The sequence below is a fragment of the Rhinatrema bivittatum genome, chromosome 10 (genome assembly GCF_901001135.1).
Source record: "Rhinatrema bivittatum chromosome 10, aRhiBiv1.1, whole genome shotgun sequence".
NCBI classification, from domain to species: domain Eukaryota; kingdom Metazoa; phylum Chordata; class Amphibia; order Gymnophiona; family Rhinatrematidae; genus Rhinatrema; species Rhinatrema bivittatum.
Genome location: NC_042624.1, coordinates 26,830,430 through 26,847,396, shown reverse-complemented (window position 1 = coordinate 26,847,396; position 16,967 = coordinate 26,830,430).

The window sequence follows — 16,967 nt, the reverse complement described above, 5'->3', positions numbered from 1 at the left end:
TGTGTGAGAGTAAAAAGGAACCTGCTTTTGTGTATGTGTGTATGAGTGAGAAGGCATCTGCTTATGTGTGTGAGAGAGTAAGAACCTGCCTGGGTGTGAATGTGTGTGTGTGAGAGTAAAAAGGAACCTGCTTGTTGTGTCAGCCGGCCGCGGAGCTCGCAACCGGCCTTCCTTACCTGGCCCGACGCCCTGCCAGGGGCGGGCACCAGCTTCCCCGCGCTGCAGAGGGAGCACCTCCAGAGCTGCCCCCCTCTTCGCGGCCCTGCTTGCTGCTGACAGGCCCCGAAACACGGCAAAGACGCTGCCACCGTCTGCTCCTCCCATTTGGCCTCCCCAAATGGGCCAAATTAGTTATTTAAAGGGCCCACCACACACTAAGGCTGCCGGCCCTTCCCTGTGACATCAGCTGCTTGGGCCTATATTAGGCGAGCCCTGTCAGTCAGAGCTCGCTTTGGCACCAGGTCTCCATGCTAGTCGTGTGCTTAGTTGCTCATTCCTGTGCTTCGTCTGTGTTCCTGGTTCCCGATCCTGCCTTGCTCCTGGAATCGGTTCCTGTCCACGTTCCTGTGTTCTGTGTCTACCCTGCATTATCTTTGCTACGGATTGATACCTGGCTTGACCCCTGCTTCATATGACCACGCTATAGCTTGATTCCTGCTTTGGCCTTTGCCTTGCCTGACTGTTCTCGGACTGACTCCTGGTTTGACCTGTGCCTGTGTGAACGCTTCTCCCTGCTTGCCGCCTGCCCCGACCACAGCCTGATCTTCTACGCCTCTGTTGAAGCTACGCTAGACTTGGGCCTCTCAGGCTTCGGCCTGCACTTGCTCGGGCACCACCTGTTTTGCTCCCTGTTCTCCTTTGGCACCCGAGTCTCTGGGACTCTGCCTTATCTGGACTCATCTTAGTCTTCCTGCTACCACCGCTGTTCCCTAGCTGAATCCAGCATCGTACCCTGGGAGTCCTCGGATGGAGGCCCACCTAAGACCAGCTGGCCCCAGCACCCAAGGGCTCAACCTGCGGGGAACGAGGGCTGGTATTGGCGATGCTCCTGCCGGCCTCCGTCGTTCAGCCAGCTCCGCCTTCCAACGGTGGGGACCTGTAGGGCTTGCCCTGCAGGTAGCATCGACCCCACCTCGTGCGTAACACTGCTTGTATGTGTATGTGTGTGTGAGAGAGTGAGAAAGAGCCTGTTTGTGTATGTGTGTGAGAAGGAATGTGCTTAACTGTGTATGTGTGTAAGAGAGAGAGAAGGAGCTTGCTTGTGTATGTGAAAATGAGAAGGAACCTGTGAGAGAGAGAGAGAGAGAGAGAGAGAGGAGGAGCCTTTTGGGTGGGTGTGTATGAGAGAGAGAGAGAGAGAGAGGAGGAGCTTGTTCATGTATGTGTGTGAGGAAGGTGAAAGCTTGTACATCTCCTTTCTCCTGCTAATCCAAGACAATCTTAGGATGACTGGAAATCAAACATTCTCAGGTATGGAAAGCATGGAATATTTTTTATAAGAACATAAGAAATTGCCATACTGGGTCAGACCAAGGGTCCATCAAGCCCAGCATCCTGTTTCCAACAGTGGCCAATCCAGGCCAAAAGAACCTGGCAAATACCCAAACACTAAGAAGATCCCATGCTACTGATGCAATTAATAGCAGTGGCTATTCCCCAAATCAACTTGATTAATAGCCGTTAATGGACTTCTCCTCCAAGAACTTATCCAAACCTTTTTTAAACACAGCTACACTAACTGCACTAACCACATCCTCTGGCAACAAATTCCAGAGCTTTATTGGGCATTGAGTGAAAAAGAATTTTCTCTGATTAGTTTTAAATGTGCTACATGCTAACTTCATGGAGTGACCTCTAGTCCTTCTATTATCCGAAAGAGTAAATAACCTATTCACATTTACCCATTCTAGACCTCTCATGATTTTAAACACCTCTATTATATCCCCCCTCAGCCATCTCTTCTCCAAGCTCAACAGCCCTAACCTCTTTATAGGGGAGCCATTCCAATCCCTTTATCATTTTGGTTGCCCTTCTCTGTACCGTCTCCATCGCAATTATATATCTTTTTTGAGAAGTGGCAACCAGAATTGTACACAGTATTCAAGGTGCGGTCTCACCATGGAGCGATACAGAGGCATTATGACATTTTCCATTTTATTTACCATTCCCTTCCTAATAATTCCTAACATTCGGGCCGATTCAGTAAAGTCCACGCGAGAGCAGGCGAACGCCCACTCTCCCGGCATGCGTACAGGCCACTCGCCTGTGTGCGCGATTCAGTATTTAAATGAAGCCTGGTGGTAGCAACAGGCAAAAGAAGGCACTAGGGACACTAGCACGTCCCTAGCGCCTCCTTTTGGCCCAGAGCGGCAGCTGTAGGCGGGTTTGGCAGCAGACGCTCAATTTTGCCGGCTTCGGTTCTCGATCCCGCTGACAGCCACGGAAACCGGACACCGGCAAAATTGCCATGATATTAAGTCGGAGGGTGCACAGAAAAGCAGTTTTTACTTTCCCGGTGCCCGAAGAAATTAGCGCCTACCTTTGGGTAGGCGCTAATTTTTGAAAGCAAAATGTGTGGCTTGGCTGCACATTTTGTTTTCTGAATCGTGCGGTATTAGGTTTGGCGGGTTGGATGCGCGTTTTCAGCCCCTTACTGAATAAGGGGTAAGGGAAAACGTGCATCCAATGGCACTGTACTGTATCGGCCCGAAAGTTTGCTTTTTTGACTGCCGCAGCACTCTTAACAGAAGACTTCAATGTGTTATCCACTATGAGGCCTAGATCTCTTTCCTGGGTGGTAGCTCCTAATATGGAACCTAACATTGTGTAACTATAGCAAGGGTTATTTTTCCCTATGTGCATCACCTTGCACTTATCCACATTAAATTTCATCTGCCATTTGGATACCCAATCTTCCAGTCTCACAAGGTCCTCCTGCAATTTATCACAATCCACTTGTGATTTAACTATTTTGAATAATTTTGTATCATCTGCAAATCTGAGTACCTCCCTTAGGCACTCTACTGTTTACCTTTTTCCACTGGGAAATTTGTCCATTTAATCCTACTCTCTGTTTCCTGTCTTTTAGCCAGTTTGTAATCCATGAAAGGACATCGCCACCTATCCCATGACTTTTTACTTTTCCTAGAAGCCTCTCATGAGGAACTTTATCAAACGCCTTCTGAAAATCCAAGTATACTACATCTACCGGTTCACCTTTATCCACATGTTTATTAACCCCTTCAAAAAAATGAAGCATATTTGTGAGGCAAGACTTGCCCTGGGTAAAGCCATGCTGACTTTGTTCCATTAAACCATGTCTTTCTATATGCTCTACCCTCCAGTCTTCAGGTACAATGGATGATTTTAATGATAGGTTACAAATTTTAACTAATAGGTCTGAAATTTCATTTTTTAGTTCCTTCAGTACCCTAGGATGCATACCATCCGGTCAAGTGATTTGCTACTCTTGTTAATCTGGCCTACTACGTCTTCCAGGTTCACAGTGACTTGGTTCAGTTCGTCTGACTCATCACCCTTGAAAAACCTTTCTGGAACCAGTATCTCCCCAACATCCTCATTAGTAAACACAGAAGCAAAGAAATCATTTAATCTTTCTGCAATGACCTTATCTTCCCTAAGAGCCCCTTTAACCCCTCGATCATCTAATGGTCCAACAGACTCATTCACAAGTTTTTTGCTTCAGATATATTTTAAAGAGTTTTTATTATTAGTTTTTGCCTCTATGGCCAACTTCATTTCAAATTCTCTCTTAGCCTGCCTTATCAATGTTTTATACTTAACTTGACAATGTTTATGCTTTTTCCTATTTTCTTCAGATGGATCCTTCTTCCAATTTTTTAAGGGTTTTTTTTTTTGGCTAAAGTAGCCTTTTTCACCTCACCTTTTAACCATGCTGGTAATCGTTTTGCCTTCATTCCACCTTTCTTAATGCGTGGAATACATTTGGATTGCCCTTCTAAGATTGTATTTTTAAACAATGTCCATGCCTGTTATACAATTTTAATCTTTGCAGCTGCACCTTTCAGTTTTTTTCTATTTTCCTCATTTTATCAAAGTTTACCTTTTGAAAGTTTAGTGTTAGAGCTGCAGATTTACTTATTGTCCCCCTTCCAGTTATTAGTTTAAATTTGATCATATTATGATCACTATTGCCAAATGGCCCCACTATCATTACCCCTCTCACCAAATCCTGCGTTCCATTAAGAACTAAATCTAAAATAGCTCCCTCTCTTGTTGGTTCCTGAACCAATTGCTCCATGAAGCAGTCATTTATTACATCCAGGAATTTTATGGCTCTAGCAAGTCCTGATGTTACATTTACCCAGTCAATACTTGTTGCGTCCGTTGCTGCTCGACGCCCTCACTCCGCCCTCTTTATCTCTGTGGTGACTCCCTCCAGGTCTGATGGACGGCTGGTTGCTGCGGCGTCTCCATGCCGTCTCCCTCCGGCGTCCCCGGACCGGCTTGACGTTGCCGATCCGCCATGTTTGCCTGATGATCTAGGGCGCACGCGTGCGCTCTGACTGAAGTACCAGCAAGGGCGCGAACCTCAGGGATGTCCCCCTGAGATGACATCATCCACTTCCAATATTTAAAGGTCTCTATTTTCAACATCAAATTGAGTTAGCAAGGGGTTTGCTTCAGCTACGCTACCCAAGCTACTCTGCCTCCTCGGACTTACCAGAGGTACCCGCTCCACAGGGGCCTCACTCTCTCTTTACCTTTCAGATTACAGATAGGAACCGGTACTCGCTCCTCGAGGGCCCATGTTCCTGGATACTCTGAAGATTCTCTACTGCCTGGAAGATATCGCTACTACAAACAATTGTGAGTTACCATCGCTCTCTCAGAGCTTTCCCTGGACCCAGGTACTCGCTCGAGGGCCTATACCGTTCCAGCTCCTGAGCTTCCTTGAGACCTTATGTGAGTTTTGTCATCTAGTTCTGTTCATGAACCTTGTCTACTCTACCTACTCACTTTCTACAGTTTCTCAACAGCTCAGCCATCCTGAATCGCTGTTCCAGTACCTGAGGGACTACAGCCCTGCCGGGCATATCAGCTCACTACTGCCACCTCTGGTGGCTTTATAACCTGTTTAACAAAAGAACTAAATGTGTGTCTGTCTCCATACTCAAGCCTAGCCGTCCCTCTCGGGATATCCTCCCGAGGGCATGGTCATCTGCCACCGGGCCAGGGATCCACCCATAACTATATCAAATACTACAGTTTGCTGCTGTGCAGTCTACTAGTACAGATTCCTTCTGCTTGCTCCTCCCATCAGCATAACAGATTCAGAACATTGCTAACTCCTCCTTCTTAGGAGTCAATTATAACAGTTTGTTAACTCCTAGCAGAAAGTCTAACAGATTGCTAACTCCAATGGATCCAGCTTATTTATGGGATGTTGTTAACTACAGTGGATCTGGCTTAAAACTTTGGATGTTATTAACCCCATGGATCCAGCACCTCTCTCTGCTTTACAGGCTATACAGGGCCTGGCCCAATGCATCTCAGAGCAGCAAGAAATCCTGGAGAAACTTACTGCAGCATTTCATCAGCTACACACACAGACAATACAAGGCACAGCTTCTAACCAAGAAGATCAGTTACAGGAGGTAAATTTAAAGACTGCTGTACTACTGGTGGCTCCTATCCGCTTTTCCGGAAAAATCCAGAAGACTCAGGGCTTTCTACACCAGTGCTGTATGCACTTCACTTTACAGCCAACTTTATTTCCCACGGCTCTATCGAAGACCATCTACATCCTGTCATACTTGGATGGGAGAGCCTTGTCATGGGCATCTACCTTGTGGGAACGCAAGGATCCTATTTTGCAGAACATAGAAGGATTTATGGACTTGTTTAAATCCGTCTTTGATGACCCTACTCGTAATTCTGTTGCAGGATTTGCTTTGGTGGACTTGAAGCAAGGCAAGATCGCTGATGGAATTCACCATAGAATTCAAGACTCTTGTCTCAAGACTCTTTTCTGCAGAGGGCTGGATACCCGCTTATAGGACGAGCTAGCCGCTCACCAGACACCTGACTTGCTGGACAAACTAATAGCCTTGGCCACTCGGATTGATCACCGGCTCCAAGACAAGGTGAAGGAACTCCGGCCTAAGGTGTTACTTGGGTTGGACAGACTAGTACTAACACTGCATCTCAGATGGTTCCAGTAACTTTTGCTGTTGATAAAGATGAACCGATGCAACTTGGTCGTGGACACTTGACCTCCAAGGAGAGAAGATTTCGGAAGAAACATGGCCTGTGCATGTACTGTGGTCAGTCCGGCCATGATGTCTCTGCATGCTCCATTCGTCCGGGCTTAAGTCCTGCGGGAGGACTGTTCTTGGGCCATACTGCATTTTCTCCTCTGCCTTCTCTTCCAGTCTCTGTGATCTGCGAATCGGCTACAGTTCAGACTCCTGCCCTGATGGACTCAGGGGCAGGAGGCAACTGCATTCTCAGACGTCTTGTGGAAGACCTGAGGAGTCCCTTCGTCAAATTAGAAGATCCATTATTGCATCACAATTTGAAGTGGGCTTTGGACGTTCCTTTACATCGCCACTTCTCCTGAAGATCTCAGTGACGTCCACCGCAGCTCAACTAATGGCTGCTGATGTTCATAGCGCCTTCTACGTTCACCTTGGTTCAAAGGCGTTCAACATCTATCCGCATTTACGGATTACAAACTTAGAGATATCAGTCACATTCCAACCATTCGGAGGATGTGTCTGATGAGCCACAGCATATACAGATCTGAAGAAGATATCTCTGGTAACCAGCCAGTCTGTTCCCGCTGGTAATGCCATCATCTTAGACGTACCCAACATTGCCACTTCCGCTGAAGCCTCAGTGACATCCACATCAGGTATTTGTTACAGCTGAATTCTACACCTCAACTCTCATCCAGCAACTTCTTCTGGAGAGTCATTGGTAGAGATGGGTTGGACATACTGTAACATCGCTACTTCCGCTGAAGCCTCAGTAATGTCCACATCAGCTACTTGTTACAGCTGAATTCTACATCTACTATCATCCAGCAACTTCTACTGGAGAGTCATCTGTAGAGATGGGTTTGGATGTACCCCAACATCAAATAACCATCTTCATGGATCATAAGAACCTTGAGTATCTCCGCCACGCACAACGTTTGAATTACCGTTTTGCTTTTGTGCTTAAGAATGGACTTGGAGATCGAAACACCAGAGCAGATGCGCTGTCTCGCTCGTTTCACTCGGAAGATGTGCCTGATGAACCACAGCACATAACAGATCCGAAGAAGATATCTCTAGCAACCAGCCAGTCTGTTTCCACTGCTGATGCTACCATCTCTCATCCAGCAACTTCTACTTGAGAGTCATTTTTAGAAGTGGATATTGGATGTACCCCAACATCACCACTTCCACTGAAACCTTCAGTGATGTCCACAGCAGCTCAATCCATTGCTGCTGATATAATCAATAACACTCCTACATTGGTATTTCTCTTTTGGATCATTTTCTCCATTCTCTGCCGCTAGAATTCTCCCTCCAGGGCTGATCCTAGAGAGCTGCAGGTTCCAGGGTGAATCAGTCAGAGTGCCACCATCTGTGGCTGTAGCTTCTGCCCCACTCTCCACTCCCAAACCCTACCCAGTTAACTGTCCCTCCTCAATCACCAAGTCTCCATTGTACCCCCTCTTCCCCCAAGTCCTCATATCTTTCCAATGGCAAACTCCCCATTCTTTCCCAGTGTTCCCACTTCTGCACCACCTTCCCACTGGAGTTTGAATCGCAAATATGTTGTATTTGTGCTTTTGAGACCACACAGGGAACCAGATACCCTTGTGTTGGGGATTGGGTTCTAGGCCAGTGATATTTGGATCCACATGACCTTGTAGGGAGGGGAATGGGTGGTGAGGCTTTTTTCATCATGGGATGGGATATATTGAGTCCTGATGTGGCTGGGGATAATTGAAAGGGGAGGGGGGTTGGTCCAGGTCAGCTTCTTTTTGTAATAGCTCGCTCCAAAGACCTATTTGAGCCCAATGACAACAGCAAACCTAAACAGTCGCAGTGCACCCATCAGGGACAAATAAAAATGGCCTCCAACTTTCTCCCCTTATACTAGTACGCTGTTGCTGCTTTTCTCCATTGCCAGCTGGAGTCTCTATTCAACACAAAACTACTAGCATCTTGGAAGGCTTGGCACTCTGTGGCTGTTCTACTTTGCTCAATATGCATCATACAAATGACTTATCTCAGCAGTGCCTCTCTTCACTGACACAGTACCCACACTATTACCTTGAAAGGAAGTGCGGCGTGCTGGCAGGAGATAAGTGTCCTCTTAGGATTCACAGCAGCATCCTGACTAGAGCAGCCGATTTATTTATTTATTTATTTATTTCTTTTGTATACCGACATTCGATCGAGATATCACATCGGTTTCCAGAAAACAGGTTGAATAGAGCCAGAACTGCCCTATTTTACATTGTAACAAGAGAACAGTTGATTAAACAATAAATATAAGGAACATTGTAACATATGAATAAAATTAAAATTAAATATTAGATGTGGGTATATAGAAATGGCATATAGCCTAGATTTCAGAAAGCTGACCGAATTTACGATTTACTGGAGGTGTCATAGTGACTGCACCAAGCCTCCGCTTGCCTCAGGCACTGGAAGAACGTACTCTGCAGGCTCGTTGCTCTGCAGACAAAATATTAGGGAAGCTGAGAGGAATTCCTTGTACAACATCAGCAGTCGTTCAATAGATTCAGATGTGCTGTAAGAAACTTTATTGGCATGACTATCTGTATGTGTGGCCCAATGTACTCTAAAGGTTTTCCTATTTTGTGTCTGGGAGTGGGAGGGGGAAAGCTGTGGAGCCAGGTCCTAAGTGGTTAAAGGAAAGAATTATACAATACAGAAATGAAATAAAGAGAATTCCAGAGTTCTGGTGATGTTCAGAATTATCTCTGGTCATGTTAATTTTCTGGCCTGCTGGCAGGATAATTTGCTTTTATAGCTGCTGTTTCTCTGGTGATTATATACAGGGTTGTTTTTTTTTTGCTCATTCTTTTGGGGAAGTCTTTAGTTTTCTCTGTCATCTTTGGAAAAGGTGCAGCTCTGATATCTTTGTATTTTGCACAGTACAGGAAGAAATACTTATCTGTTTATATTTTTCTAGTTTAATGGAGTTTTAATTTCTAATTTCATTAGCATATTTCTGTTTCTAATTAGCTGAGTCATGGTACTTAGCAATAATTTGCTTGCAAGGTGTCATTTCTGTTCTTTTATTTAAAACATGGGATTCAGCTGGCTGTGTTGTAAAGAATTTTCTTCGTTCTGCATGATGGACTCTGAAGGAAGAATGTATACAAATCTACATCTAACCCTCACATACATTGCTGCATAGAGCTCTATTCAGCTCAAATAGCTACAATGGCTATAGAGAATCTATGCCCTTTCCAAAACATTGACCTTTTGTTGTCATAGCCAGAAAGTAAAATGCATTAAAGTAGTGTTTGCTCCATGTAGCCACCCATCCTACCCTACAACTGCCAAGTGAAAAATATATTCCAGAATTCCTTAGAAAATAAAATAGAAATAACAGAAAAATATGATAGCAGAGAAAGACCTATCTAGTCTACAATCCCTACCACTCCCTCAGAGATATCCTATGCTTGTCCCAAGCTTTCTTGAATTCATATAGGGTCCTGTCTTCATCACCTCCACTGGGAGGCAACGTCGTTCCTGAAGTGCCACAATCAGATCTGGTTTTCAGGATATCCACAATGAATATGCATGAGGTGCATTTGCATGCACTGCCTCCATTGTATGCAGATCTATCTCATGCATATATATATATTTTTATATTCCACTTTTTACACTTTAAGCACTTCAAAGCGGATTACATGGAGACTCTGTATATGCAAATTTATCTCATGCATATTCATTGAGGATATCCTGAAAACCCAACTGGCTGTGGGGTCCCCAGGACAGGTTTGGGAATGCCTGCTCTAGGGTATATATAAAATATAAAAATAAAAACATGGACTAGCTAGATTAGATAATTGTCGAATTGTCACCCCGAATCGATCATGTTAAGATCAGGATCTCTGCCCTGGAAGGCGATGCTCTCAGGGCAGAATCTAAAGCTGAAAACCAGGGGAAACTAATCACACAACTCCTGGGCAAAGTAGATGATGTTGAAAACAGGGAGCGTAGAGCGGCCTCGGAGGGAACTTTCCTTCCCCTCCCTAACCCACCCCCCTACCTTTGTTGAGTGCGTAATCAAAGCAGCTCTAGATGTTCTGATGTTCCTATCGAATGGGAATGTGCAAGTATGCTTCCGTCAGGTCGAGGGAGGCGAGAAATGATCCTTTGTAGACCACTGCCATCACAGTACGCAGCATCTCCACGTGAAAGCGTGGAACCCGAAGGAACAGATTCACCTTCTGCAAGTTGAGAATACGCCGAAAGGAACCCTCCCTATTTCGGCACCACAAAGTAAAAGGAATACCTTCCTACTCCTCCAGAGGGACGGGAACAAAAGCCTTTAGAGTGATCAGCCTTTGCAGCATCCCCAACACTGCCTCCTGCCTGACGCAAGAGACCACGTGTGACTCCACAAAGGCCTCCTAAGGCAGGCACAAAAAATCTAGAGCATAGCCCTTTTATCACCTCCAGCATCCAACGGTCCAAGATAATCTTTTCCAACTCTTCATTGAAGCTGGAGAATCTGCCTCCTGCAGCTTCTACAGAGGAGAGGGGACCACTAGCATCATTAGGTTGATTTTCCACTCCCAGTGCCTTGCCTGACACTCTCTACCCAACCTGCATCCTCCATGAAAGGACGGTTGGTGCCTGCTGCCCTGTTTCAAGACGGAAACAGATGAGGACTTGCCGGAACGAAACCGACGGGAATCCCAAAAAAGAGCCAAAGAAGGAAATACCTTCTTACTGGGCATCCTGTCCTTCAGCAATCTATTCCCCTTGGACTCTCCCAGGACCTTCATCAACTGATCCAGGTCCACTCCAAATAACAGCTTCCCCTTAAAGGGAAGATTACAGAGCTGGACCTTGGACAATAAATTGGCCGACCAGTTACATAACCACAGCAGTCTATGAGCCGCTACCTCGGAGACCATATAGTGAGCAGACATACACACCAAATCATACAAAGCATCTGCCACGTAGGCTATGCCTACCTCCAGACACATGACCTGCAACGTGCCGCAGTCCGCCATGGACGTCGGGCCCATCTCAACCCAACAGAGACAGGCTGTTTGCATTAAACTGGCAAGGACAGCTGCCTGAAGACTCAACGCTGAGACCTCAAACATCCGTTTGAGTTGCACCTCCAGCTTACGATCCTGGACATCCTTCAAGGCTGGACAAGTACAAGGTGTTGCATATAGAGAAAAATAACCCTTGCAGAAGTTACACAATGTTAGGTTCCATATTAGGAGCTACCACCCAGGAAAAAGATCTAGGCATCATAGTGGATAATACTTTTAAATCATTGGCTCAGTGTGCTGCAGCAGTCAAAAAAGCAAACAGAATGGTAAGAATTATTAGGGAGGGAATGATTAATTAAACAGAAGATGTCATAATGCCTCTGTATCGCTCCATGGTGAGACTGCAGCTTGAAAACTGTGTACAATTCTGGTCGCCGCATCTCAAAAAAGATATAGTTGCGATGGAGAAGGGCAACCAAAATGATAAAGGGGATGGAACAGCTCCCTTATGAGAAAAGGCTGAAGAGGTTAGGGCTGTTCAGCTTGGAGAAGAGACGGCTGAGGGAGGGTATGATAGAGGTCTTTAAAATCATGAGGGGTCTTGAACGAGTAGATGTGAATTGGTTACTTACACTTTCCGATAATTGAAGGACTAGGGGGCATTCCATGAAGTTAGCAAGTTGCACATTTAAGACTAATCAGAGAAAATTCTTTTTCACTCAACACACAATTAAGCTCTGGAATTTGTTGCCAGAGGATGTGGTTAGTGCAGTTAGTGTAGCTGGATTAAAAAAAGGTTTTGATAAGTTCTTGGAGAAGTCCATTAACGGCTATTAATCAAGTTGACTTAGGGAATAGCCTCTGCTATTACTGGCATCAGTAGCATGGGATCTTCTTGGTGCTTGGGTACTTGCCAGGTTCTTGTGGCCTGGTTTGGCCTCTGTTGGAAACAGGATGCTGGACTTGATGGACCCTTGGTCTGACCCAGTATGACAATTTATGTTCTTATGCTGCTGCCCCGGCCACCGGGATCGTTGTCTTCTTGGTTAACACTGAGATGGCCACATCCTCTTCTTTCGGGATCCTCAGCAATTCCAGGGAGTCCTCCATTAAGGGATAAAACTTGGCCATCGCTCTGCCCACCTTCAGGCCAGCATCTGGGGAGTCCCACTCCCGGTTCACCAGCTTTCAGATCTTCTTGGGCAACAGAAAAGCATTAGTGGGTCCCCTCAGCCCATCCAGGGCTGAGGGAACACCCTCATTATCCAACTCTTCTTGAGTGACCTTCACTCTTAATTCCTCCAGCACCTGTGGGATGAGGGGGTGCAGTTCATCCCTTTTAAACAGAAACACTATCTGCGGATTGTCTCCCTCTGGGACTGGGAACTCGCCGGGATCAGGGTCATCTTTTGCCTCATCTGCATCAGGGGTCGGCGGCACACCCGGGTCAGCTCCTGCATCAAGGGGGTCCAATTGGGACTGATCCGAGTTCTCAACATCTCTGGGACCAGCCTCTGCAGCCGCATGGCGCAAACCCAGGTGCTGAAGAATATCGCCAGTCCCCCGAGAAGCCACTTTAGACTTTTTAGCTGTAGAGGCCCACGGGCAATCCCCTGTCTTCTTCCTCCACTTCTCCTAGCCAGGTAGGCCTTATGGAGGATAATAAAATCCAGGGAAAAATCCCCTGATTCATCTTCCCCCGATCTCGGGGGACTGTCAGCCATCTCACCCTCCCTTTCTGAGGCATCCTGCCTGACAGGGGAAAGAGCAGGGGGAGAAATCGCCTGACCGCCCTGTGGTCTCCTGCACTGCCTCCCCGGAGGCAACAGGAACAGACCCTTCTGACATCCTGCCAGTCTCGAGGGGTCTTCCTTCCCCGAAACGTTCACCGGGGAAGGAAGACCCCTCGCCACCGCATCACATACATGGAAGGTGGCCATTTTAGTTTTTGGCGCCATGTCTCCCAAACGTGCTCCGCAGTGCTCCCCCACGAGGCCTCCGGCGCAGCGATGTGCACTGGTCTTGGGCACGCTGAGCCACTGGCAGGAACGGAAGCAATCCCCACCAGGGAGTTCTCACGAACACAGGCAGAGTCCAGTCAGCCCCACCAGAGCATAGGGCTACACAAGGAATGAGGCACTCGCGTCACAATCAACCATGAACTCCCGGTGCCCCAGGTTAACAGCCAGTCGACTGCCGCTCAGTCCTGCACCTCCCGGCCCTGGCCAACAGCTCCCGCTTACTAGGCCCACCCTGCCGAAGTTCCTGCTAAGCTCTGCTCTTCTGCTTCTTGCTCTTTGTTTTTGTTTTTTAAACAAGGAACTTAAAGAAACTTCATTAAGTGGGTACTTCCCTGTCCAGAGGAAGAAGAGCGAGAGGGTGCCTTGCAGGGTTGAGGGAGCCAGGACCCCTGCCTAATCGGACAGTCTGGTACGCTGCAGCTGAACTCGGTCAGTGATATCCAACCCCCCGGTGGCCCGACTCCATCTGAGGGATGGCCCACGAAGATGCCTAACACCTCAGGGAGTGTCCGTGATCTGGAACCTAAAACTACTGTAAAATAAAAAAAATTTCATTTTTTTTTTCTCGTTTTAACTAAGAGCTTGCAGGTGCAGCCCTACCATCTGCTGGAGTCAGAGAAATACTGAGGTCCTGCAGTTGGCGCTCTCAGTTACGTAGCAGTGCCTCGAAGTTTTGTTCTCTGACTCCATCTGCTGGAAGGGATGAATAACCCACTGGTCTGGACTGATCTGAGTATATTCAGGAATTTCATTTATTAAAATGTATCTATCACCTTACACTGACAGCCTAAGCAATGTACAAAATAAAACATTCATAGAAAATAACATGGAAATAATACAAAACTTATTAAAACATATTTACAATATAAAAAGTAGGCGCTGCTTCTGAAAAGGCAGATTCTCTTGTGACTATAAAGCGAGCAGCTCTGGCTGAGGGCACATCAAGCAGCCCCCGGTTGAGAGGATCTTAACTGTCGTAATGGTTCACATACTTTTAAGAGTGCATTAGAACATGGACAAGAACTCTAGTTAATTAATGCAAATGCTATCACCCCCATTTTATACATAATTTGCTGCTGCATGGTAACCAGTCCAAACTACTGAGAGACAGGGTTTTATGTTCATACCATTTGAGCCCAGAAATTGTAACCGAACTTTATTGGCACCTGTTAGAACGTATGACATCCTACATTTATTTACCTTAGTCTATGTGCCTATTTGTACACCGTTGCGATGGTATATAACTTAGCGACGGTATAGAAAAGTTTTTAAATAAATAAATAAATAAATAAATCAGCCGTGCCGTAGAGTTTTACAAACGCTGCAAAGGATACAAAGATTTCAAAGGAAGATCCAACTAAAGCATAGGAAAAATAGATGCTTGAACAATAGTAGCAGATGTTTTAACCCTGAGAGCACACGTAAATTTAAAAAACACAGATTCAATTGCGACTTTGATTTGAGGCTGAAAGGAAAGTAAGGAGTGTTCGGAGAAAAGGTCAGGTCGGGGCTCTGAAATAAAACTGAGTACTTCTCTGTGGAATTTTAGGAAGACAAGTCACCAAATCTACCATTACCCCAAATAACGGGGATGGAAGAGATGGAGAAAACCAGGGGCAGTGAATTTAGAAAATAGATTAAAAAACATCATAGAAATATTCCAATAAGCTGAGTATGGTCTTGGCAATCATGTTAAAGTCAGGAGCAAGTTCAGCAAGAATAAAAAGTAAATAAGTACAAGAATAACAAAGTCAGTACTACCAATGTCCTTTCTAAGGATTGGGTGGCTGTGTGCAAACATGTTTTTTGCTTGAGGAAAAAGTATGGCGCATGATCCTATGAGCACTACTTTCTTTGATGCACATATACCGAACACAGACAAACTGACCAAATACAGAATAAAGAGAGCAGAAAGTATAAATATCACAGCATGGACATATTATAGAATAAGGGCGTACAAATTAGAAACAAAAATAAAATGGAAAGCCCTGGACAATAGAATACTGAAGAAAATACAAATTGGCATATGCTATCAGTGGGGATGAACATTACCTATCTAACTAGATAAACGACGCTTGACCGACGTGCCGCAAATGCGCAGTAGAGAGCAGCTCTACTGCGCATGTGCGGGCAAGCACGTCGGTCTTAGGCAGCGTAAAAAAAAAAAACAAAAAACATGGCGGCAGCGGTGGTAGCAGTGGCAGCGGGCGGCGGTAGCGGAGGCGGTAGCAGGCGGCAGTGGTGGGCGGCGGCGGTAGCGGCAGCGGCCAGTAGCGAGGGAGGGAGGAGAGAGAGAGAGAGAGGGAGGGAGGGACGGACTGAGTGGGAGGGACGGAGAGAGAGAGTGGGAGGGAGTGACTGAGTGAGAGGGGGGAGGGATTGAGTGAGGGGGAGGGAGTGGGACTGAGGGAGAGGGAGGGAGGGAGTGGGACCGAGGGAGGGAGAGTGAGTGGGACTGAGTGAGAGGAAGGGAGAGAGGGGGAGGGAGTGAGTGAGACTGAGTGGGAGGGAGGGACTGAGTGAGAGGGAGGGTGGGGAGGAGTGGGTGGTGAAGAGGGAGGGGAGAGAGAATGAGGGGGAGGTGAGAGACAGAGGGATGTAGCCCGTTTTAATGGGCTTAACGGCTTGTCACTAAATATTCAAAACACTTTTTTTATTTATTTTTTTTTTTTACGATTGTCTGATATTTTTCTATTTGGTTGTTCTCGGTCTTTTCCCATTTCATTTTATAGGGTTTCTTTTTTCCTTTCGCCACCTGTCTTCGTCCCTTCCTCCCTCAACACACTCGGGCTCTCATCCTCACACACACACACACACACGCTCTCTTTCATACACACACCCCAGGCAAGTTCCCATTCACACATCCTCACCCACTGAAATCCCAGACTCCCATTCACATCCACCCAAAGCCCAGGCAAGCTTTCATTCCCACACACTCACCCATCCCAGACAGGCTCCCATTCCCACCCATCCCAGGAAGGCTCCCATGCATACATGCGCATGCACACACACCCAACCCATCAATTTCAGGCAGGCTCCCAATCACACATACACACCCATAACAAGCAGACTTCCATTCATACACCCATCCAACACCTAGCCCAGGCAGGCTCCCATTCACACACATACCCACCCAAAACAAGCAGACTTCCATTCATACACCTAGCCCAGGCAGCCTCCCATTCACACACATACCCACCCATAACAAGCAGACTTCCATTCATACACCCATCCAACACCTAGCCCAGGCAGGCTCCCATTCACACACATACCCACCCATAACAAGCAGACTTCCATTCATTCACACATCCAACACCTAACCCAGGCAGGCTCCCATTGACACACGTACCCACCCATAACAAGCAGACTTCCATTCATACACCCATCCAACACCTAGCCCATGCAGGCTCCCATTCACACCCCCCCCCCCCCCCCAATCCCATGCAGGCTCCCATTCACACACGTACCCACCCATAACAAGCAGACTTCCATTCATACACCCATTCAACACCTAGCCCAGGCAGCCTCCCATTCACCCCCCCCCCCCCCCCCATCCAGGCTCCCATTCACACACATACCCACCCATAACAAGCAGACTTCCATTCATACACCCATCCCCATCCCATGCAGGTTCCCATTCACACACATACACACCCATAACAAGCAGACTTCCATTCATACACACATCCCCA